Source organism: Podarcis raffonei, chromosome 2, assembly GCF_027172205.1.
Source record: "Podarcis raffonei isolate rPodRaf1 chromosome 2, rPodRaf1.pri, whole genome shotgun sequence".
In the NCBI taxonomy this organism is placed as follows: domain Eukaryota; kingdom Metazoa; phylum Chordata; class Lepidosauria; order Squamata; family Lacertidae; genus Podarcis; species Podarcis raffonei.
Window position 1 is genome coordinate 29228206 of NC_070603.1, and position 25646 is coordinate 29253851.

General features: G+C 46.5%; 1 long non-coding RNA gene across 1 annotated transcript; it reads left to right on the top strand.

Moving 5' to 3' along the window:
* Positions 1-301: 301 nt before the first annotated feature.
* Positions 302-25261, top strand: LOC128407304 (uncharacterized). The gene is made up of 2 exons (XR_008328763.1): positions 302-378; positions 25108-25261. It is a non-coding gene; the product is annotated as an uncharacterized LOC128407304 (long non-coding RNA).
* Positions 25262-25646: the final 385 nt, after the last annotated feature.

Consider the following 25646-nt stretch of genomic DNA (forward strand, 5'->3'; position numbering starts at 1 on the left):
GCTTACCTGCCCCCCCTCCAATATATCATTTAAGTTGGCAGGCGCCCCTGCCGACCTCTTTGGGAACCCAGAGAAGGCTGGCTTGGCCGAGCGCGCCTTTCGCGCACACGTGTGCGCTGTGTGTGTGTGCGTGTGCGCGCAGAGCGGCGCTCGCTTGCGGAATTCGCCAGGGCTTGAAAGGGCCCTCGGTTTACAATGCTAACTTCCTGTTCCAGCCCGGCTGCCAACATGACCGCAGGCAGGTTCACCCAGAGAGTGTCCGGCGGCAGCGGCAACAGCAGCAGCAGCCGCAGCAGCCGCGGGAGATCCCGCCCCGCTGCCGCCTCGGATTGCTGGCGGGCGAATAAAAACGACCCGGGAATCCAGACGCTCTTCCAGGTAGACGAGGCTTTATTTAGAGACTCTTTCCCCCTCCTCTGCTCCTTTCTTTCTTGGCCGCCGCGCGGTTTCCAAACCCAGCCGGGGCGTGGCGTGGTGTCCTTCGCCTGGGTAAATATTTGAGCGCTCGCAGCCAAGGAGGAGGAGAGCCGCTCCGCGAGGCACATGGCGCGGAGACACCGGCGGGAAAGGGCTGCCAGGGAAGCCGCCTCCTCCGCTGCCGCCGCACCCTTTGTGCTCCGGAGTCAAGCCCCTTCGCTTGTTGCAGCATCCTTTACTGTTTGGGCGGGAAACTTCCCCTTCAGGCTGGGAAGAAGGGTGGGCAGAGTTGAGAGGGGGACGAGAAAGGAAGCGGTGTGTTGTGTTTTGTTGACAGTCGTCGTCTTCTTCTTCGTTTTTATTAACGTTTTTTATGTGTGTTACAAAACAAACAGATAAAGGGGGAAAGGTACATCTCTTGTCTCCACTTTCAACCTGTCGTCCTTTCCACAGTTTGTTTGCATTTAGTGAGAGACACTTTTTGTCATGGACGTCTTGCACTGGGGTAGGAAAAGGGGTGTTGGGGGTCTTCTTGAATTTAGGGTGCAGGGGTTGTGTGTTTGTGTGCCAGGTCACTTTGTTTGGGCTTAGTTGCCCCCTGACAAGAGTATAGGTACTTAATAATATAATGATACAGTGATATCTTGGTTCTCAAACGCCTAGGTACCCAAACAACTTGGAACCCAAACACTGCAAACCCAGAAGTAAGTGTTCTGGTTTGCAAACATTTTTTGAAAGCTGAACATGCTCCGTTTTGAGTGTTATGTTTCCGTTTTGAGTGCCACGCTGAGGTGTGTCTGTTTTTGCTATTTATTTTGCATTTTTGTTTTTGCGGCTTTTTTGTTTTGTTTTCGTGACTGTATGGAACCCACTTCAGCTACTGATTGATTGTGTGACTTCAGTACGTTGATTATTGCTTTCATTTTATGGATCAATGGTCTCGTTAGATGGTAAAATTCATGTTAAATTGCTGTTTTAGGGGTTGTTTTTAAAAGTCTGGAACGGATTAATCCGTGTTACATTACTTTCTATGGGAAAGCATGCTTTGGTTTTGAAACGCTTTGGTTTTGGAACGGACTTCCGGAACAGATTAAGTTTGAGAACCAAAGTACCACTGTAATTTATAATTTATATGATGCCCGTCTGACTGGATTGCCCTGGCCACTCCGGGGGCTCCCAACAAAAAATGGTAAAAGCACACAATGCAGCATCACACACTAAAAACTTCCCCGAACAGAGCAGCCTATAAAAAAAATCACATCACTGTTTATCTGTTTGACGCCATCTGCTGGGAAGGTGTTCCACAGGGTGGGTGCCGCTACCAAAAAGACCCTCTGCCTGGTTCCCTGTAACCTCACATCTCACAATGAGGAAGGCCTTCGGAGCTGAACCTCAGTGTCCAGGCCGGATGATGGAGGTGGAGACAATCGTTTAGGTCAACTCCTGCCTTTGGTTACCATTAGGCTTCTGTTTCCAGAGCCTGTTGCTTGAGAAGAATAACCCTTTGTGTAGAACGTAACAGCTCTATACAGTACTAGACAACTAGATATGTACTGTACTATATACTATATCTATACTAGATATATTAGATAAAGGAATTATTATTATTATTTGTTATTATTATTTGAGGAATTCAGAACTATCCCACCAGCGTCCCATTCCCATTGTGCTGTTCTGTAGTGTTCTCCCAAGTCAGTTTCCTGGGGTGCAGGATGTTGGGCTAAACATCTTTCAGAGCTGGTTGACTAATATTTGAAAATACTGATAAACTCTTTTAACTGTGACTTCACTTTTTGTGTTGTACAGAAGGATGACATTCCCCAGTTACTTGTGCAGCACACATGCACTCAGTAGCAAACTCAATTGAGTTTAATGGGACTTACTCCCAGGGAAGTATGTGTAGGATCGCAACCTTACTGAATCAATTCAATTTTTCTGAGCATCTGAGTATAGTTGTTCTCTTCCTATTGTGCCTCAGTTCTGGTCCCAACTATCTTAAATTTAAGGGACAAATTGCAGCTGTGTGACAGAGCCTAGGCAAACAGTAGAAGTCTGTGATATGCAATAGGACTTTACACTGTCAGATGGAGGTGTTTTAAATGCTATTATCCAAACAGTGTTCTCGCTCATCTGAAATACTGTATGTACTCAGGCGGCTCATCTCAAAAAGGGTATCGTCAAATTGGAGAATGTTCAAAGGAGAACCGCAAAAAATGATTAAGGACTGAGAGGAGCTCTCCTGCAAAGAGAGAGATTTGAAAGATCTGGTTTGTTTATTTTAAAGATGAGACAATTTAAAGTGGCAAGGCTAAAGGTCTGTAACATAATGAATGGTATCAAGAAGGCAGATCAGGAACTATTGCTGTTTCTGTTTTGCAGGATGAGTGTGATATTGAAATGCAAAGATTGCAAAGTCCTAGCAAAGAAAAGGCTTTTCACAGTTAGGGATAATTTAGCCTGTGGAACACTCTAACACTGGATATTGCAAATGTTACAAAAATGGACTGAATGCTTCTAAAGAGTATTGTTTGCAAACCCAGCTGTCTTAATAAGCGAAGGATGGTTCAGCACCACATTCCTGTCAGTTTCAAGATATCATATTCATCTCCGATCCAATAGCTAATACTCTTGACGTAGCATCCATGCAATAATAATGCTCTGACAGTTCATTGATCCAAGAGGTACATAGCCTAGCAGCACCTTATAGGGATGAGTGGAATGTATGGTGCTGCTGTGTCATATATTCGCTAGGCACTTTGATGACATAATCACTTGCCTTCATGCTGATCTTCAATCCAGTCTCGGGATCAAGCCAAAAGTCAGAGCTTCCAGCTTAGCTCTCAGTCCAGAGGAATTTGGCCACCCTCCAGGTGCCCGGCTTGATTCCTTATGACCTCCCCTGCCAGCGACTCCCGGCAAGATCAAAGGAGGTCTCTTCGGCGATCCTTTTCTAACGTGAAAAGAACACACCACTCCTCCCCCAGGGAGGGGGAATGAGACAGACAGAAATATATCTACATGTCTTTATTTCTGTCTTTCAGCAGTACAGAGAAACATGTCTGTACACTTTGCTTCCCAGTGCAGAGAGAGAATAAACTCCACCCATGTACTTCCAGTACAGGGTCATGTGCTGCTCTGAGGTAACATCCGGCTCTCAGAGCACTTTACAGACAGTCCCAGTTTCCCACGGGACAATCCAATAACATTCATATCCTGTTTACCATTCCAGCCACCTGGTGCTTGCTTCTGCATTGCTCCTTTTTCGTAACATCCTCCCCCAAAAGAATCAATGCGTGTTGCAGCAAGCAAAGCATGATCCAGAGAAGAAAACAAACAGTTGTTATACACATAACACTCCCCTGTTGTTTCAGTTCCACCCTTGGAACTCCCCGCCACTGGTTTCCCCAGTGTACCTCTCTGGTTGTCTGGTTTCCAAGGAATGAGTGCATCTGCATTACCTTGGCTAGCAACTCTCTGTTGTGTCTTTGTCTCTGACTTAGACACGGCTCCAACCTGTCCTCGGTTGTTTACAACAGCAACACATGCAACAGCTAAGTTAGCAAACTCTTTTGAGTACCTCTTGGGTGGTTGACCCTTTGTAACTCTCTCAGACCTACGTATGAGGTGCTGATCCTCTCTGCTCACTGGTCCAGTCTCAGGACTCTTTGGAGAACTAGTTCCAATGGTAAACAGTGATTCATCCTTCAGTTGTGAAGGCCTATCTATTGTGTGAGACTTCCTCTCAATGACTGTGACAACTGAGCTCTCCGAGCTATCAGTGTCATCACTTTCTGTAGAGCTGAAATCAGTGAAATCATCATCTGAATCGTCCTCAGTGGGAAATGTGTGTACTATCACTCTCTCCTGTTCAGGAGCATTCTCTAGAAATTTTGTGAGAATCACCTGACCAGATTCAGACAAAATTACTCTGTAGAGACCCTTTTCATACCCCACAAAAATGCCTCTGGCATTCTTTACTCCACCTGGAGCTTCTGTTCTCACATGAGACCCAAAAACCTTGAAATGGGCAACAGAAGGTTTTCTGTGGAACAGTTTCTCAAAAGGAGAACTTCCCAACTCTTTTGAAACCTTTCTCATTTTCGTATAACAGTACGACATCAGAGACTCGGCCCAGTACTCATGTGGCAGATGTGAACTTAGCAATTGCGCTTCCATCCCCTTTTGCAATTCTCTGTTCACCCGTACACAGACACCCCTGTTCCACGCTTCCGCTGAAACAGCAATCTTGTGTCTGATTCCCTTCTTCTTCAGGAACCTTTGGAAATCCTGTAAAAGAAAAATCTGCTTCTCATCTGTGAATAGACAATCAATGTTAGCATCATGCATACTCTTAACTTTGTCACAAAACTCCTGAAACCTCTCCAAGGCTTCCTTTGGCTTTCTCAACACATAAACCCAGACATAGTTAGAGAAATGATCCACACACACAAGATAATATCTTGCATTGCCTCTAGATGGTTCTAGAGGACCAATCACATCAGCATACACCCGCTGAAATGCTCTGTTGACTCCGGTCTTCTTCTTGCTCACACCTGCAAGAGAAACTAGGTTAGACACAGATGAATTACATTCCATGTAATCACTTTGTGCAAAAGTCAACAAATAAAGTCCATCCTTCTGTTTGGCAGAAAGATATAACTCTCCATCTTTGTAGATCTCGCAGCTCTCAGCATCGTAGGACAGTTTCAGTCCTTTCTTTGCAATCTGCGAAACACTCAGCAGATTGAACTTCAATTCAGGAACCAAGTAAACACTGTTTATTGTCAAGTCCAGACTCTTAAGATAGACAGTCCCCACGCCGGCCGCTTCTAGCTCCTGACCATTGGCCTGTGTCACAGTGAAGCTTTGCTTCTTAAACGTTGAAAAGAGTTCTCTGTGTGGGGACATATGAACCGTGGCTGCAGTGTCGATAATAAACGCGTTCCCAACATCTGGCGTGGTTCCTTTCGCCATCATAGCTTTTGCAGGTTTCACCGAAGTCTTGGTGTGACCTTTGCCTGACGCCTCAGGCTTTGCTGAGCGGCCCTTCGCTCCTTTTGGCTGACGTGGCTTCTTGCAGCTCCGCTGAAGATGCCCAGCCTGTCCACAACTGTAACACTGGACAGCGTTCAAAGCTACAGCATCCTTTCCAGTAGCCTCATCGGTGGGGGAATTAGAACTCCGTTCCTCCCTCCCCCTGTGCTTTACTTCCAGTGCAGCATGCCGGCTGTGTTCTTCTAGAACCACGGCACTCAGGGGCACTCCCCCCTTCTTGGCATCCATGCTGAATCCAAGAGTCAGCTTTACACTCAATCTCAAGGCAGCTTTCACTTTCCAAGCCAGTAAAACTCCAAAAGTCTTTGTTTACTGCTTCACTGGCAGGCAAACCTTTGGGTTGTTTTTTCAAAACCCTTGCACAGCTGCGCAGATACACTTTCGATTTCCCAGGCTCTTTTTAGGCCACTCAGTAACTGGCAGACGTTGCCTAGCAACCTGCTCAGGACGGAACTCCTTATCTCAACCACAGGAATTCCTGGTATGCAAGCTTGCCCTCAGAGCTTGTTTTTTTCAAACGCAGCTCTTCCTTGTGAACCAGAAAATAAGCCTTTCTGCGTTCATTATTTTTCTACCCCAAAATGCAGCATACCTTCTCCGTTGCCTTGAAACACACTCCTCTCGGTGTCCAGCTGTCTGTTTCAGCCTTTGGCTGCAGGCAGACGCTTTTCTTTATCTCCTTAGGTGCAGAGGATGGCAACGATTCATCGACCTCTCACCTCTCATGCAGATTCTCACAGATCTGATAACCATCGGTCTGCTACCAGTTGTCGGGATCAAGCCAAAAGTCAGAGCTTCCAGCTTAGCTCTCAGTCCAGAGGAATTTGGCCACCCTCCAGGTGCCCGGCTTGATTCCTTATGACCTCCCCTGCCAGCGACTCCCGGCAAGATCAAAGGAGGTCTCTTCGGCGATCCTTTTCTAACGTGAAAAGAACACACCACTCCTCCCCCAGGGAGGGGGAATGAGACAGACAGAAATATATCTACATGTCTTTATTTCTGTCTTTCAGCAGTACAGAGAAACATGTCTGTACACTTTGCTTCCCAGTGCAGAGAGAGAATAAACTCCACCCATGTACTTCCAGTACAGGGTCATGTGCTGCTCTGAGGTAACATCCGGCTCTCAGAGCACTTTACAGACAGTCCCAGTTTCCCACGGGACAATCCAATAACATTCATATCCTGTTTACCATTCCAGCCACCTGGTGCTTGCTTCTGCATTGCTCCTTTTTCGTAACATCCAGCACCCTGTCTTATTCACTTCTGTGGAATGAGTTTCATTTATTGAGGCCTGAAGGTGTGGACAAGGTGCTTTTGGCTGTCCATGTCTTACTTGCACTCTCCTGCCCATCCTGGCTCGTTCATGCAAGTTGTGGGTGGGAGAGTGGACTGGCTGAATCTAAGAGGAGGTTAATGCATTCTTGCATGAGAAGAAGAAGAGAAGAGTTTGGATTTGGTATCTTGTTTTATCACTACCCTAAGGAGTCTCAAAGCGGCTAACAATCTCCTTTCCCTTCCTCCCCCACAACAAACACTCTGTGAGGTGAGTGAGGCTGAGAGACTTCAGAGAAGTGTGACTAGCCCAAGGACACCCAGCAGCAGCATGTGGAGGAGCGGGGAATCAAACTCGGTTCACCAGATTATTAGTCCAGTGCTCTTAACCACTACACCACACTGGCTCTCACCAGTGAGAGGGTGGTCACCATTGCTTTGTTGGAGGTGTGCATCTCTTCCTGGAAAAACCTATCCTGAACACTGGGGTATTTGACAACTGTTGCCTGATCGCTAATACCCACTTTTTTGGGAAGGTTGTGACACTTTTGGAGTTAACATAATTTGGACCAATTCCAGTCTGGGTTCACGTATGGCTTTGGCACAGAATCGGCTCTGGTTGACCTCTTTAATGGGGCAACAGGGAGAGTGTGAATCTGTTGCTCCTGTTGGACCTCTCAGTGGCTTTTGAAACCATGACCATGGTATTTTCCTGGACTGTCTCCATGGGCTGTGAGTTGGAGGTGCTGTTTTATGGTGGTTCTGCTCCTACCTGCATGGCCAGTCTCAGAGGATAGCATTGGAGGACTATGTGTCCAGATTCTGGCAGGGTATCCCTAGTGGTATATGAAGCCATTAGGAGCAGTCACCAGGAGATTTGTGGCATGGTGTCATCAGTATGCTGATGACACCCAACTCTTATCTCCCAGTTAATTCCAAGCCTTGCAGAAGCTGAACCAAGGGCTAGATTCTGTGGTGGGCTGGATGAGGGCCTGAAGCTGAATCCTGTTAAGACAGAGACACTGTGGGTGAGTGGTTTCCAGGTCTGAAGAGCACCTGTCACCCAATATTTTCAGGAATAACTTGGCCACTGTGACTCATATATTGGTAGCCTCACATTTAGACTATTGTAATCCACTTAGTGTAGAGCTTCCCTTATGGGTGGTCCAGAGGATGCAGCTGATGCAGAATGCTGCAACCCAAGTGGTCAGTGGTGCTCTGCATCAAGCACTCCAGTGCTAAGGGGTCTGCACTGTCTGACTGTTATTACCAAGCCAGTTTTAAGGTCCTGCTACTTACTTTACAGAGCTGTAAGACTTCTGGACTAGGATATTTGAAAGACCGCCTTCCCCTCCATTGCCTGATAAAGGCATTCAGATTGACAAATGAAACCCAGTTAGAGTTGCAATAGTACTATTATTATATATTATTATTACTATTAATATATATTATATATTATTATTACTAGTACTACTAGTATTATAATGGTCGGTGGTAACATAGAGATGGGCTTTTTGAGTGGTGGTTACCAGTGTTGGGAAATTCTCTCCCTGTTGAAATACGAGAGGCCCCATCAATATTGGCATTCTGCTGGCTCTAGAAGGCATTCCTCTGATTTCCTGACCTGAACCTCCTGCTTTCATTGTTTTAATTGCAATTTTAACTTTGAATTGTTGTGCTGTTTTATTGGGCTTTTATTGTACTTTTTAACTGTGGATGTTATTTTAACGATGGAATCGTTTTATAATGCATTTTAATTATGTGTGTTGTTTGTAATTGGTTTTATACTTGTAAACCACTTAGGAGCCACTTTGGCAATTAAGCAACATATTAATTAATCAATCATAATAATATATATTGATTCAGCCAAACTGTGTACATTAAAGATATGGGCAAGGATATTGTGTAAGTGAAGCACCAGTCTTTTGTTGGATTCTGACAATCTTTTCTGTGACTGGAGACAAGCTACCAAGTGCAAGCCACAAATCTGTTAGTAAGCACTTTCCTTTTACAGAGGATGTCTTGCATCCTCATCATGCTGAGGAAGTTGATTATGTGTCATGCAAGCTAGGAGAATAGCTTCCTATATATGATGCTTTTGTACTATACCAGCAGCACAGGAAGTATTTCCCTACAACTCTTTGAGTTTCCACATTGCATGAAGTTTTGTGCATTGTTTCCATGCTTGATATGACATCTTCCACTTACACCAATGTGCTCAGGGTACTACAGTGAATTGGCACAGGGACTAAAATGACAGGCAGGTGCTTTGCGTAGATCACGCACACTGAATCAGCAGGTCTAAATCCCAACAGCAAACTTTTGTAGGCATGCCATTATATTCCTATTCGTACAGGTAGCTAACAAAAAGTGAGACACTTGGTGTGAGCCCATGCTATAATATTATGGGAATTTGATCAATGCCTTTCTCCCTAGGCTTAAGATTGCCTGGTCATTAATGGGAGACAATGCAACTAATGTGCAATTTGGCTGCTATAGTGTAAAGTCAGCTTGGAAAAGTACCTTGAGTCACAGCCATCTGGAACAGATTTGCTAAGCATTTTCAAAGGAGGAATATTTGGGAGAGGGACACGTTCCAAAGTTGCTGATGGTGCTTTGCGACGAGCACTGCCTGCTTAGATGCATTTTGCTGTATCCTTTAATTCCTGCTCAACCTGCATATCTGTAAGTAAACAGACCACTACAAACACATACATGTTCAGTGTACCCCTCTCCAAAGGAAACACCTTAGTAAAGGATGCCCTGAACTTTTCACAACTCCGAATAATATCCTGAGGTTGCTACCCGGTAGATCTACGGCTCAGCTTCTATTTGAATCTCTGCTTTCCCAGTTCTAGTCTGTCAGACAGTCTATTGAACCCAAATGCAATCCTTTGCAACGAAAGCCTGTTTCTGAATCAGGTGGAACTTGGCAACAGAACCCTCCGACATGAACATCAGCGGAACGGTCACTTTCAGAAAAAGGTACCCTGAAAAGAAATCCGGTCAACCACAGATAGGTGTGCTGACGTCTTGTTTTGGCTACATCAATTCTCCACGGTGCACGCCGAGTGCCGTTCCTCCTAGCAAAACGATCTGTGCAAGTGGAGCAGAGATTTACAGCGGCTGACAACCGGCCCCTTCCACTCCTACTTGTAACACAGTGTTCCCATCGATCCTTCCCCAGACACTGACACTCTCAAAATGGAATGAGCGGCTTGTTCCCATTGGCAGTGGGGAAGGATTCTTCAATATTCCGCTGAGCAACAAGACAGCAGCAAGCAACAGTAGCAGCAGCAGCCAACCGCAGCAGAAGCAGAAGCAGCAGTCTCCGGCCCTCTGCAGCAGCCCAGCCCGTGTGCCAACACCACATCACAAGCTCCACAATCCGCCACGCCCCTCAGCAGCCACCACAATTGCTGTGACATCCAAACCGCCTCCAGCCATGGCAACATGCCACCTGCTATAGCATCTCTTACTTGCTGTTACGCCTCACTGTGACTTTCACCACCACACCGCACCACACACTGCAGAAACCCATTACCGCCACATAGGCAGAACAGTAGCATGTTTCAGAAGAAGGAAGAGTCTGGCTGGGACTCATTCATCTATGGGAACGTAATTAGAGAAAATGAAATTGTATCAATTTTTAATCTCGGAGACTGAAGAAGGGGCGAGAGAGAATCCAGTGCTGCCAGCTTCAATGGTTTTTTGGGGTTTTTTTTAAAAACCCATAACAAATCTCAAGCCAAATGCTTAGACCAGCTGAAAAAATCTTTCATTCCCCCCCCCCCCAGAAAATTGTATTCTTTGGACTGCAAGCTGTAATCTTTTTAATTTTTAGAATGCACAATGAAAGCTTTAGCTGATTAATTAGTGGGAGCAATTTTGATCAGTAGGCTTACTCTCTCTCTCTATATATATATATACTATATACTATATATATGCTTTGGCTCTGATATGATATGATGCCATAGCAGGGACAATATTAGCTGAGGCCTTCTAACAGTAAATGATAGATTTCTTTATTAAACTATAAGTTATATTTTGCTCCCTCCTGTATTTCAGAAATGGTACCCATATTGAGGTTTAGGAACTTATATATTTATTTAAATTTATTTAAATATGAATTAAGTAAAAATTACTACCAGGTAAAGTATGCATAGAATTTGTTTAGGAATCACTTCCCATAAAACATCCTTAAACGATTTAACAATAAAAACACATATAAAAATTATATCAATTTTGGCACAGACACAGATTGAGAAAAGCAAAAAATCCACTTAAAGGACTTGTTGGAAAAGGAAGGTCAAATAAATAACTTCCTGGACATCTAGGTTGTCCATCAAAACGGACCTCAAAGCTGTTTCTAAACGTTAAATAAACAATCAGTAAAGCACAGTTAAATAATAATACTTAAAACAACTAAAATTTATACAAACCTCAACAAACAATGAAATGAAGTGCTGGCAATTCATAATGATTGATTAATTGGTGAATGGTTAATTTATTGGTTGATTAAATAAAAGGAAGATTGTTAATCAACTTTAAACTCCTTTAATTTGGTGACAGCAATAAGCATTTTGTACTGGTTTATTGCAAAAATTCACAGTCTCTTCTGCGCTAATGGGAGGAGGGACTCAAGTCTAACTGGAAGTGGTGCAGCCATCTGACCTGGGAGCTCAATGATCCCTGATTCCTGCTGTGGAAGGCTTGCTTCAGTTACTGAGGGGGATGAAGCAAATGCACTCTCCCCATGCTCAGTGGCACTCTTAATATTCACTTGGGAAACATGTTTTAAAGCCTGTTGACATTGGAAATCTGGCATTGGAAAACACATAGATATAAAGCAATTCAGGTTGCAGTATGAGGCTTTGTGCTTCAAGCCCTGATCATGAGAGACATATGGCTGCTTAATTTCTTTGACAAACGGAACTCAGTCCATTTGGATTCAAATCTGCGAGCATCCAGGAAGACGAGGAAGAAGCTCTGGCAAGCCCTTATATTTTGTTCAACTCTTGCAAGGCCATAGTTGCAAGGCCAAAACTAGTGCTCTTGAGATCTCTGGGGAAAGGCCAAGGTAGTAAGAATGCATTGGCCTAAGGGGACACAAAATATATATATATTAAAAAAGGATAGGAGAAGAAGGTGGGTCATCCCAAAGTGTGGGGGCCAGTGCAGCCATCCCTATTCACCACCACACAACCCGCCTGCAGGGACAACTCTGATATTGGCCACCAAAAACATGGGTTCTTGTCACTCTCATTCCTAGCCCAATCAAGACACATTCTCTTATTTATTGTATATGTTTTTGACTGTAGTTTTGTATACCACTTAGATATTTTTAGATGTGGACACATTCTAATATTATAGAGCTTTGCTACAGTCAAAGGGAGTAGCAGTGCTGGTGTGTTGCCACATTCAGTTTTAAATTTTAAAGGGTGGGAAGATGTGAGGTTGCCTCGTACAGAGTCAGACCATAGGTTCCATCTAACTCAATATTGTCAATGAAATGGCTGACAATGGCACTGCAGGGTTTTGGGCAGGGAGACGCTACCTGGAGATGCTGTGAAGTGAAGAATGTGCTCTATCCACTGAGCTTCAGCTGTTCCCAAGGATGCATGAGTGCTCCTGCTATTGAGCTGCAGAGTGGGAATGTGGGATTAAACACCCCCCAATAAAAAATACAATAAAACATAAAATACTGACAAATTGTGAGCATTGGGGAATCTGTCTTGCTTGTTGCACTTGTTGAACCACACTCTGCATGACATAAACTGCTACGATTAATGTGTGTTTTGTGGTAGGCGGGAAGACCATTGCATCTTCCCAGCTACCAAGTATTGTAAGTGAATGCTAGGGAAGTGCAGGTTGCCTGCTGCAGAAGTGCTCGCTTGAGGGAAGATGGTTTGGATTCCATGCAATGAACTGACTAACCATGGTGGAAAGGGCTGTGTGCTAAACACTGCTTGGAAAGACCTTCTCAGAGAGCATCCAAGGTTGTTGCCCAAATGAGCTTGGTGCAGAATGTTTTTGTATCCGAATGTTTCGGTCATGGTTTGCCGCTTCTAAGCTGAAGTCACCCCATAGGGCTTGCCAACAAGGCAAATGTGAGCCTTCTTTCCTCATGGTTTCAGGCCTCAGACCATAGCTGTCAACCTTCCCTTTTTTGGTGGGAAATTCCCTTATTCTAGCACTGTTTCCCGCTGCTTCCTGCTGCTATCCCGGATTGCTAGATATCCCGGGACAGGTGAGGCTGCTGATCCCTTATTTTCGAGGCTGCTGATCCCTTATTTTCAAATCTGAAAGTTGACAGCTATGCCTCAGACTCATGGCTCAGCCTTCGGCATCTGGATGCCATCAGAAGCATGGAAGAGGCAGAGTCAAGAAATTGGGAGGACAGGGGCTTAGATTGCTGGAGCAAGCTGCCCAAACCAAACCTTGACAGCAGTCAAACAACCAGGGTGTCCGTCCCCCCCAGCCTGAAGTCAATTCTGGCACCTCTCAGGTGGGCGCCATTGCCATTCAAAGAGAACAAGGGAGGTGTTCATGGTGAGTTCTTTTTGCTGCCACTCTTTTTCCTATTTTGCTTACAGAAATAGCACTGCAAACAACCAAGGCCCAATCCTAATAGGGGAAGTAGCCAACCAGGCTCTTCTGGTACTGTCTTATACGAGTTGTTAGCTTATCAGAGCTGTGACATCTCTCTCAGTCTCCAATTCTGCTGAGCCGATTTCTGACACTCTCTCTGTTACAGCCTGCAAACACGCAAGATGGGTGCCTATGAGAGAGACAACTCCCTCATAAAAGGTGGCATATACTTCAGCTTCGTCACTAGGCAGCGTTGGAAAGCTGAGGATGGGGAGGGGGAACAGGATAAAGGAGAGCTGGGTTCTCCTGTTAGTCAGCACTCTATAAACAACACAAATGAGCCTACACGATAGAGGAAAAGCCCAGCTCCACAACTGATCGCTTCTTCCCCTGGTAGCCACAGAGAAACTGACAACAGGGAGGCCCTGTTGCTGGAGAGAAGAGAATGCAGCCCAATGGCTGACCTCAAAGTCTGACACCCACACCCCTTGTCTTGGGGGGGGGGTTAAGTCCATGACAATCTTCTGACATGTTTGACAATGAAAGGCAGCCCTTGCCAGGTCAACCCCGAAGGAGGCGACCTGTGACCCAGCATGCGGTTGCATCTCATTAAAAACATATATTTCCATTTCTGTATCGACGGGCTCACAAGGTGTCATTAAGGAAATATTGCAGCCCTAGGGCCATGGCGTCAGCTAGCAGTGGCCAGCGCATCAGTGCAGACTGTCGAGTAAACACAGCAGTGATGGTGCAGGGACAAAGTCTCTGGGCTTGCAAGGACCAGCGGCTGCTCCAGATTGGTTCAGCAGGCACAGGATGGACAGGAGGGAGAGATTTGCTAGAAGAACCCGATGAAAGATTACACTTTGTTTGGTGCAAGAGGCCTGTTTAATCAATTCCAGAGGACTTGGCGGCTGGCAGCAGAGCTGCTTACCTGGCCAGAGGAAAGATCAGCATTTGGCAAGGTCAAATAATGGTCAAGCTCTCTTAGCTCTTGATAGAGGAAAGCAATGTCTCTTAGTGAAGCCCGATGCTATCCGTAGGTAGTTACATGTGCATTATAGATTTTAAAACTGCCTTCCTCTGTGTGGTCACCCCCAGATGTTTTGGTCTTCAACTCCCACCAGTGCCAACCAGGTTGGAGAACGCTATCTCAAATTACGGCAGATGTTCTCTCTTAGTCACCTCACCCATTGGCTTGATTTGTATTGATTTGTCACTGTTGCGATCCCTGAACCTTCCCAATTTCCACTGCTAGGCCCATCCCACGTGGTCCTCCAAGGTTGCTCCAAGAAGACCTCAGTTCATTATCTGTCTTGAAGCATTTTGTTCTAAACCAATGCATTATTTGCTGCAGTTGCAATTGCCTGTCTAGAAAGAGGAATAGTACTTCTCCTTCTTCTATGCTTGCGAATCCGACATGAGCTTCAAAGAGCATTTGCCCCTTTTAAACCAATCTAAATGTTGTGAGTGCTCCAAAACCTTATGAATCCAACTAAGAAAAGAATGTACTCTGCAGCCAGATAATGAAATCTAATTGCTATAAAAGTCCTAGCTTTATGCTACTGTTAACACATTCTTTGAGACCAATTATGCTTCTGTCCTATGGTGTCAACCTTTTACGCTACTTTTTAATGTCTTGGGCTTGAAGCACCATTCCCAACAATTGACCCTCTCCTGTTATTTGGAATCCAATATTAATTTGGAAAATTCTCTCTCTCCACCACCCCGGAATCTTTTCCTCCAGTTGACACAATTTTTTTGGCAAAGGGAGACATTGGGATTGAGGTTCCCCTATACACATAGCTTAGTCCTTTGTGCTCTTAACATTGAAGCAAGTGGAATATATGACTCCAAGAGGAAGTCCTCTTTCTGCCCCAAGAGCAGCCTTGAGTGATGTGAATCAAGGGGCTGGATTTCTATCAGCAAGAACTGTTTCCTCCTCCTGCAATTAAAATCACTTGAATTTGGCCTTCAGGAATATAGAAGAAGGGGAAATCCTGTCTTAGGAGTTAGCAAGTGAAGCAACAGACAGCCTAGATGAGAGGCTTTGTAATCTGTGCTGGAAACAAATTTTGGCTCTGGGCAAATTGGATAACTTTGGAATTGAATTAGACACTCTTACCAGGTGCTCAGAATCAAATGAAGAGAAGGGAAGTGGTTTCTTTCCCTTACAAATAGCCCTTTCGTTCCTGAGTTCTTCACCATGGAATCTGCTTATCAGGAGACTTAGGACTCAGCTACATTAGTCAAAAAAATAGTGTTTTGAATATGTTATAAACATGCAACACCAGATGGTACTGTAGAGCAGAAAACTTTTCTATGCAATTTTACATAGCGTTCCCCCCGCTTTTGTTATAACAATTTAATTTCTGGCTTTTTTTTAGCATTGTTTTTCCCCCTGTGTGTAGATCCACCCTGAGTCTTCCTGTCCTTGAGAAAGGCATCTCTCAACTATATTTTACAGACTGTTTTCTTTGGCAGGGGGAGGGGAACAAATAGCACTGAATTCCTAAGAATGTATAGATAATATATTTTACTGGTTGGTTTTCAAATCTCTGTGAGATAACATTGTCCTTGTTTTCACATAACGGTAAATAGTGGTTTATTAAACTATGGTTTATTAAACCATGGCTAGGTGTTATGACTGAACCCTGCCCAGTGACTTAGGTATGTTTTGTTCACTGCCAACAAACCATGATCTAAAGCCATGGTTTTGTTGCTGTCTTGTGAATCTTGGTTTGTTTTAAATATGGCTTGGTGTCACATACAAATCCAACAGCCTTCCTTAACCATGGTTTGTTTGGCCAACCCACCCCAGACTTTCATCGTGCTTCAAAGACATGAAACAAGAGCAGCTGGGAAACAAATCAAACTTTGGAGAACCAAGCCATGGTTTGTCTAATCAACTGTGTGACAATTTGGGGTTAACTGGTCCTCCCCCTGGCCCTGTAATAAAAGCTTGAGAAGCTAGTGGGGCCATGCCAGGAACACCTTCAGCTGCTTTATTTCTGCATATAGGGAACAGGACCCAAAAGGTGATTATCCTATATCTGACATCCTAAACTGAACATGTCTTGACTCAACATTGGGACTTGAAGGTTTCTATTTTCTTTTTAACTGAGAGTCTTGAATTAATATTGTGATTTTAAAGAACTGTAGGATTCGTTCCCAAGGGGTGGCAGCATTAAAACCATGTGCTTCTCCTCCAATATAGTGTTCCTTGAATCCAGTAGCAAGGAAGCAAAAAATAAAAATTGCCCTCTCCTGCCCACTCTCTTTTTTTGCTAGCACTGCTGGGTCTGTGCATTTATTTCCATGGTTTTACTTACAGAGGCTTCCTGTTGGCAGACTGTTCTGCTACAGCAGCCGAAATGCAACAACCTGAGCAAAGTCCCTAGAGCAGGGTACGCACTTCGTCCAGCTGCCTATCACTGCAGCGTGTCTAAAGCAAAGCTAATATATGAAATAATTCTCTGTAGAATTGAGCCTGTAAGTTAACTGCTGTTTGAAATGAGTCCTTTTGCTAAAAAGGTGAAGGGCAATGTAATTTTTGCCATTACAGGCAAAGTCTGACTCCTGTGTTTGACTTTTCAAATCCCCTTCAGAGCTCCAGAATGGTCTGTTTGTCAAACTGAGAGCTCAACCTCGCTCTGCCAACTCCCAGTCATATATGGAAATTCACTTCCAGTGGGATGGGGCTTCCTGATCCACGTAAGGGTCACTTCCTTTAATCTGGACCCAGAGGACCTTCTAAGCAACTCCAGAGAGAATGACACGTGGCTTTCCTTAATTTTTCCCCAAGGCTGTGCTCATGACAGGCAGGTTTAACATGCACACACACACACACACACACACACACACACACACACACACATTTTATGTTCTAGACTCCTACATGTGTCCACTTAAGGCACATTTCTCTCATTATACTGCAGCAAATCTGGGTTTGTTAGCAAGCAGGAGCCACAACCAATCATTTGCCCCTCTCCCTATTGTGATCAACACATTTCCAAACCAAATGTTTGTCCCTTTTGCACACTTCAGTTTCAGGTGCGCAATTAAATTCACTGTGTTTGCCAAAAATATGTTAATGTGCGAACAGTAGCGTAGCATGGACTGCCAGTGCCCGGGGCCGTGCAAAGGGATGGGAGAGAGGGAAACCGATGGAGTATATATGCACATTCAACTGCAAAACAGTGTCCGTGTCACCCAAGAGATCATAGCTGCAGAGATAAAAAGAAGAAGAGTCATTCCGTTGTCTGGAGAGGTCACTTCCTGGTTCGCACGGAGAAGCCATTTTCAGCAACGGAAGCATTCAGCTGTATTGAGGCAGCCCCGGGTGTTGCAATGTTGTGTCCCTAACAATTTTGCGACCGGGGCAACCACCCCTGTGGCTCTGCCCCTCGCCCCCGCAACAGTATGTCAGTGTGTGTGAAATGTCCAAAAAGGTTGAAAGCAACTTGCATCTCAATCCACTGCAGGGAAGGGCTGATTCCCACAAACTGAACATAAGAAGACCTGTTGGATCAGACCAACCAGATGCCCATGAGAAACCCTCAAGCAGGATGCGAGCACAGGAGCACTGCTTGTACACGCATCTAATCATTGTGAGCACACAGCCAGTTTGTGATTAGATGGGGAAGGGTGAGTTGGCACAAGATGTAAAAATAAATAAATTACAAATTCTATTTGTAGTCAAAAGAATTGCCACTCTGCCCAAGGTGAAAGTGAATAAAAAATAGAGGAAAGGCACACCAGGGTTAATTTAGAATTCGACCACCCTGAATTAGGGCATAATAAACAACGGCAAATTCATGTTCTGTTATCAGGCAGGCAGGGGAGAGACATTGTTTTGGGCGTTTACTCCCAAGTAAGTTGCATTGCAGCCAGGAACACCATCCTATATGAAGTGAATCCCATTGGATTTGATAGGGCTTACTCTCAGGCAAATGTGCACAAGACAGTGCAACCCTCTACATGCCAGTTCGGAAGTAAGTTCCATTGAATTCAGTGATGTTTACACCCTGGTTTGTGTATAGGAGGGACGCGGGTGGTGCTGTGGGTTAAACCACAGAGCCTAGGACTTGCTGATCAGAAGGTCGGCGGTTTGAATCCCCGCGATGGGGTGAGCTCCCGTTGCTTGGTCCCTGCTCCTGCCAACCTAGCAGTTCGAAAGCACATCAGAGTGCAAGTAGATAAATAGTTACCACTCCGGTGGGAAGGTGTAATGGTTCTAGGGGTTGCTCGTGCGTAAGCCGGTGCCAACACCTGGCTGGGTTGCCTGAGTGAACCTTTTCACTCTCTGGAATACCTCTGGAGCTTGCTCTCTCCCTCCGGCACTGATGGCAGTTCCCTGACAGAAGGTAAACGGCATTTCCATGTGCTGCTCTGGTTCGCCAGAAGCGGCTTAGTCATGCTGGCCACATGACCCAGAAGCTGTACGCCGGCTCCCTCGGCCAATAAAGCAAGATGAGCACCGCAACCCCAGAGTCGGCCACAGCTGGACCTAATGGTCAGGGGTCCCTTTACCTTTACCTTGTGTATAGGAATCAGTGGCGTAGCGTGGGTTGTCAGCACCCGGGGCAAGGCAAGTAATTTGCGCCCCCTAACCCGTGGATTTTAGCACTCGAGTGCGAGCGCGCCCCCCCCCAGATGTTGCGGCCGGTGCGGCCGGCCCCCCCTGCACCCCCCACGCTACGCCACTGGGGCTGGGGGCGAGCGAAGGAGCCAAAGACCCCCCCAAAGGCTCAGCAGGAATTTATTAAATTTATTATTTGCGGAGCCCCCGCGGGCCGAGGCAGCCGAAGCCCCCTCCCCTCGGGCGCCTCCCCGCCCCCTCCTCTCCTTGGGCTGTAGGTGGAGCCCGCGCTCCGAGGCGCTCCAGATCCGGGCTTGGCGAGCGCCTCTCCTCCTCCCGGCCGGGTCCGGGGGCTTCCAGCCGAGCTCCGTCCTCGCCCCCCCTCCCCCGCGGCTGAGACTTGCGCTGAGAGCCGGAGCCAGCGGCGCCCCCTTCCGACGGGAGACCCTCGCCCGCCCGCCGGCTTCCTCTCGGAGGGTTTTGGGGAGGGCAGGGCGCGTCGAGGCCCCTCGGAGCTCTCCTCCCTCCCAGTCGGCAGAAGCAGTCGCCGCCTGTGGCTGGGCCGAGGGGATGGCGCCGGCGCCGGCATCGGGGTGCGGAGGCTGCCGGTGCCCGGCCAGGCGTCGGTGGCGGCGTCGGCGCTGCTGCAGCGGCTGCTCCTCCTGCGAGCAGTGAGTGGAGCGCAGCCGCAGCGGCGGCGGCGGGGGGGTGGTGGTGGGCGCGCGCGCTAGGGCGCAAGGCTGGCGGTGGCGGCGGGGAGCCCAGCGGAGGAAGGAACTTGTCCCTTCCCTCTGGACTCGCGCCCCCCCCAGATGTTGCGCCCGGTGCGGCCGGCACCCCTGGCACCCCCCACGCTACGCCACTGATAGGAATGCAGCCTTTGCTGTTGGGAGCTTCAGAAGCCAAGCCAGCTCTGAAGCAAATCCAGCAGGCCATTTCCTGTGGCTTCTGCCTCTGATCAGTTGAGGAAAGGGGTCCTGCATAGGGAGTGTTGTGTCATTCTACCTAAATAATATCTCAGCCCTATGAAACACACAGGGAGCTGCTAGCCTATTCTGTGTAGGCTTTGCAAGTAGATGGTGTTGGTGAAGTGGAGGAAGGGGGCTTGGGAGGTACTAAAATGTGAAAAGAGCAAGGGGGTGGGGAGAGGGGAGAGACAAAGCCCCTGTGTCAGCACTTTGCCTTTCACTGGGAGTAGGGGCAAAAACTGCCCTTGAGACTGAAAGCAGAGTGGAGAGGGGGTTCTGGAATTGCCCCGTGGCAATGGGAAGAAAAGGCCTTCTGTTTAGTCGCTGAACAAGTGGGGGGAGCTTTTGATGTTGGGGAAGATAATTAATGTCACAAATGTCTGCAGTGATGATAATAAATGCAGATGGAGAGGTAGACAGCAGTATCTGGAGTCCAGCAACTATAATCCCCCGAGGGGCATCCCACCCACTGAAGCAACCACTCAAGCCACATTCTTCTGACAGCACACACACACACACACACACACACTCATTCCCCTCCTGTTGGAACCCCTCCCTCAGTATCTCCCACCTTCAAAACAAAAGTTTCTCTTACTCTCACTCTTGTTTCTGCTTGGCTCCTGTTCCTCATTCCACTGGCAGCGTGTACCCGAAGATCCTGCTCTCAAGATGATGTATATTTTTGAGAAGCTCTTCCCCTTAGTTAAGAAAGTCCCAGCTGAATCACAAAAGTATTGGGGTGTGACACACATATAACTTTCCAAGAGTGCTGAGTATACTCTGCTGCTGCTGCTGATAATAATAATAATAATAATAATAATAATAATAATAATAATAATGCACCAAGGTATCCCAAATGAAAGATGAAATGTTGCGATCAACATCATTTAAGCACATTTGTTTATTTTGGTTCTGCTGATCATAAAGAGAGCAGGCAGTTCCAGCCACTTGGGGACTTGTGAGCACCTTTGCAAAGCGGATAAAGTATCGTGGGCACCACAAACACAAGCCCTGCAACATGCACTATTGACTACAGCAGAAGGGTTCTCTCAAGCCTAATTTTAGGGGTGGGCACCCTGAAGGCTTCTGAAGGGTATACAGACACTACCTTGGGGCCCCCATACCACTGTTTGGCTGCTGGGTATCCTTTTTAAATACCTCCCCATCTCCCAGGCCTCTACGATTCTACCCACAATTCCCCACACATTCTGAATTCTGTCGACACAGACCTAGACAAGGTCTAGACAAGGGAGTGAGAAAGCTTCTTCAGTTTGATGGCCACATTCCCTTTCGGACAACCTTCTGATGGCGACATGGCAGTGGTGGGCGATTCCAGAGGCAGAAACAGGCAGAGCAGCAAATGCACATTTCTGTCGTTCTATAGGAGGTCACTTCCTACACACATTCACAAATCCACCTCTGCCCTCTGTCCAGGCAAACAAGAGGCATTGACAAGAGTCCAAGGACAAATTCTATCCAGGCAAAAACATTTGGGGTGGAAAACAGAGTGTGGCCTGGGGAGAGTTCCAAGGGCCAGGTAGTGAGGCCGGTGTGTGTGTGTGTGTGCACATTTGCCCCCTAGGCATGAGATTTCCAACCTAGAAGCTTGCACTTTAGATGGGGGGGGGGTGTGGTGGAACCTGAGTGTCTCAGGTTGCAGAAGAGTGTTGTTACCCAATATTAATTTCTTTTGTGCTTCCAATACTGTGGAACACGTAACCTTGAGTTTACTGCGCTGTTCCTTTTATGTGCATCCATGCGACATCCCTGTGATACACATGCTTCCCATTTCATAGATAAAGAATGAATTTTGGGATTCAGTGATTTACTCAAGTCCCATTAGGAAAGATCTTTATCCACTGAACCTCCAGGGATGCTGCCACACTAGATGTTTCTTCCCTCACTATGGGACTTACTTCAAAGTAGACATGTATAGGATTGCACCACTAATAGTGCTTGAGGAGGCCTAGCCCTCCTTCAGCTTTTCTCTAATCCTTCACTTTGATAGGAGTTGCAGATTCTCTGCAGCCGAAGAGGAAACCATATAACTCATCTTGTTCCCAGGTTGCACTTCTAAGTGCTACTTTGCTTTCTGTCTGGAACAAATGGACCTCTTTGTACTCTGCTGGGTTCATTCTAATAGATTAGGGAGATGCCTGCCATTATGGGGTTTGGGTGTGTGTGTATAAGTAAGTCATCCACTGTATGAGAAGGATGGTAAATTGCCAGGCCTTGCAGCAGGGTCCATTGGCATTGCACCTCTTCCTCAATGAGGACTGGATTCTATTTTGTCCTCATTGTAAACCAATATAGGGTAAAGGACCCCTGACCATTAGGTCCAGTCGTGGCCGACTCTGGGGTTGCGGTGCTCATCTCGCTTTATTGGCTGAGTGAGCTGATGTACAGCTTCCGGGTCATGTGGCCAGCATGACTAAGCCGCTTCTGGCGAATCAGAGCAGCGCACGGAAACGCCGTTTACCTTCCCGCCGGAGTGGTACCTATTTATCTACTTGCACTTTGACGTGCTTTCGAACTGCTAGGTTGGCAGGAACTGGGACAGAGCAATGGGAACTCACCCCATCGGGGGGATTCGAACCGCCAACCTTCTGATTGGCAAGTCCTAGGCTCTGTGGTTTAACCCACAGCACCAACAATATACCAGAGTGCAAAGTTTTACTTCTCTGCAGCCAACAAATGGCAGCTGTTCATCTAGTGGGAGAAAGTAAAGGGATGCTCTGAGAGACAATTTAGAGGTGGGGGCTAAACCTGCTCCCTGCCCCTGGTGATATCAATGGCACTGGCAATTAAGATAGAAGCCAACCTGCTTTTTAGCACTGTTTTAGACTGTCTCTTGTTCTTGGTCACAGTAGAGCATGACAGAATGCTTGCTCACACATTCCATGGAACGCAGATACAAGCTGTCTCTACACATGTTCAAGTGTTTGTTTGATTTGCGTGTACACTTGCTGATTTACACAGCACATCCTATGCGGACACAGACTGTACACTCCTGGACTGTTACACGTGAATAATTGTAGAAGCGTACAGCTCAACTGTTTGTGTACACACACGGCATACTCACTTGGTGCCATGTTCACACACCCCTACTGTGTTGGGAAGTGGGTCTTCCATAGCTAGATGGCCTTCCAATGGAAAAGCATAGCCTACTCCTGATTTCCAACGGAAAAGCATAGCCTACCCCAGTGATTTCACAAGCAAAACAAAAGAGAGAGAGAAAACATGATCCACCGAAGAGGACAAAGATGGCACATGGCCACCTTTTAATTGTCCTCCTGTTTTGCTTTGCCTCTAAGTGCCTCCAATGAAGCTCCCATTTAATGGCGCTCCAGCGTTACTCAATGCGCAGAGACTTTTCCGACTGCAGGCGTTTCGAAGTGTCATATATGCAAATGTGAAATAGTCCCCTTTTCCTCCCTCTGGGAGAGGTGTAGCCAGTCAAGTGCTTAAGCTGCTGCCTCTCCTACACTAATCATAGCAATTCAGGCTAGCTAACCACAGCCTGACCGTTGTTCTCTCATCTATTTTTGCTCTGGTCTTCCAGAACAACCTCTTACCAACTTCCTCAATCAGCACAGCTAAACAGTGTTTGCCACCCACTGGCAAGTGAAGAACCATTTTGGAGTGCGGAGGGGGTTGGGGGGGGGAACCTTCCTGTCTCAAAGCTCTTAACCTGCTGTTTCCCAGCAACCTTCCATCTCTCCGGAAGACTTGGCGCGTGCCTCCCTCTCTCTGAACACTTGTGCCTGGATCTGATTCTCTCTCCTGTCTCAAAGTGTGAGGTAGATCTCCCGAGAAATATGCAAGCTACGGATCTTCTCTGTGGAAACGCAAAAGTATAGGCTGCTACTTGAAGATCTGATACAGTGGACGCTCAGGTTGCGAACGTGATCCATGCGGGATGCATGTTCGCACCCCGCAGTGATCGCAACCTGTGTCTGTGCACGGGTGGGTTGCGATTTGGCGCTTCTGCGCATGCGCAAAGCGTGATTTAGCGCTTCTGTGCATGTGCGACTGCCGAAACCCGGAAGTAACCCGTTCCGGTTCTTCTGGGTGTCGGTGGTCCGTAACCCAAAAAACGCAACCTGAAGCGGCTGTAACCCGAGGTATGACTGTATATTTGTTTAGTGGTGGTTATACAGCACCACCAATTTGTAGGGACACCTGAGCAGTGCTTTTCTTCTAGAGAAAAAGAGGGTGCTGGTACTCGCCATGAATTTGTTGCAGTGAGTGCCACACTTTTAACCAGTGTTTTAATTCTAGGGGAAAAAGGTGCCAGTACAGTGGTACCTTGGGTTGCATACGCTTCAGGTTGCATACGCTTCAGGTTACAGACTCCGCTAACCCAGAAATAATACCTCGGGTTAAGAACTTTGCTTCAGGATGAGAACAGAAATCGTGCTCTGGCAGCGCGGCGGCAGCGGGAGGCCCCATTAGCTAAAGTGGTGCTTCAGGTTAAGAACAGTTTCAGGTTAAGAACAGATCTCTGGAACGAATTAAGTACTTAACCTGAGGTACCACTGTATTGCATACCCTCGAGTTTCCCCCAGAAAAAAGCACTGCACTTTAAGAGAGCAAGTCTCTATCCAGACATCTTACAATCTACAAATTGATAGGCAGGAGGCAGCAGAAGAAATGGGGACAAGAGCAAATGGCAAAAATGTGTGCTATTTTAGTCACAGGTACGTAGGCCTTCTCACTTTAGGTCAAAGAAAGAAAACCTGCAGACCTCTAGATGTTACTGGACTACAAAGCCCATCTTCCCTGCCCACTGGCCATCCAACAACATTGGGGGGGGCAAAGACTCACTAGCCTTCGCATGAGGGCCGAGGGGCTGTACCAAAGGCTTTATGGAAAAAGGATTCTAAGGATGGACTTGAAGGAAAGAAGAGGCATCGCTCATGTTTAGTGCAGTGCAGTTTCAAGTACAAGGAACATCAAGGACAAAATGGTGGAGTTGTGGATGAGATCAGGAGCTCTTTGAGTGACTGAGGACGGTGATGCTGGAAGAGTGAAGGTCATGGTCAGGGATGTGTTTTGATATAAGAGCAGAGGGATGCAGGAAGCGAGGTCATGTAGGACTTGGAAGGTAAGGAACCTTCTGCTAGATCTGGGAGCGGATGTGAAGCCAGTGTAGGAAATTTAAGGATTTAAACTGTGTCCTTTACAATCTAATTTGTGTGCTCATTCTCATTCCTCCCCCAGAGTGAGAGGCCGAGAGCAATATATTGTTCCGGGATGAAGGAGGGAAGGTATGTGGGGAGAAAACCTATTACTTGGGCAAATGCTTCGGCCTGCAGAAGACACTTTGGATTCCTCACACCAAAAATGTAATCTAATAAATCGTTAAAGAAATTAATAGTTGCCTCCAGGAGATTCCTTGCCACTCCACAATCTATACTAGTATGTTTTGGAAAGTTGTGACAGTGTGTGTGTTTAAAACATGTGCGCCCCCCCCCATCCAACCCTCTAGATCAGGGGTCAGCAAACTTTTTCAGCAGAGGGCCGGTCCACTGTCCCTCAAATCTTGTGGGGGACCAGACTATAATTTTTTGGGGGGAGGGAAATGAACGAATTCCTATGCCCCACAAATAACCCAGAGATGCATTTTAAATAAAAGCACACATTCTACTCATGTAAAAACACCAGGCAGGCCCCACAAATAACCCAGAGATGCATTTTCAATAAAAGGGCACATTCTACTCATGTAAAAACACACTGATTCCTGGACCGTTCATTGGCCA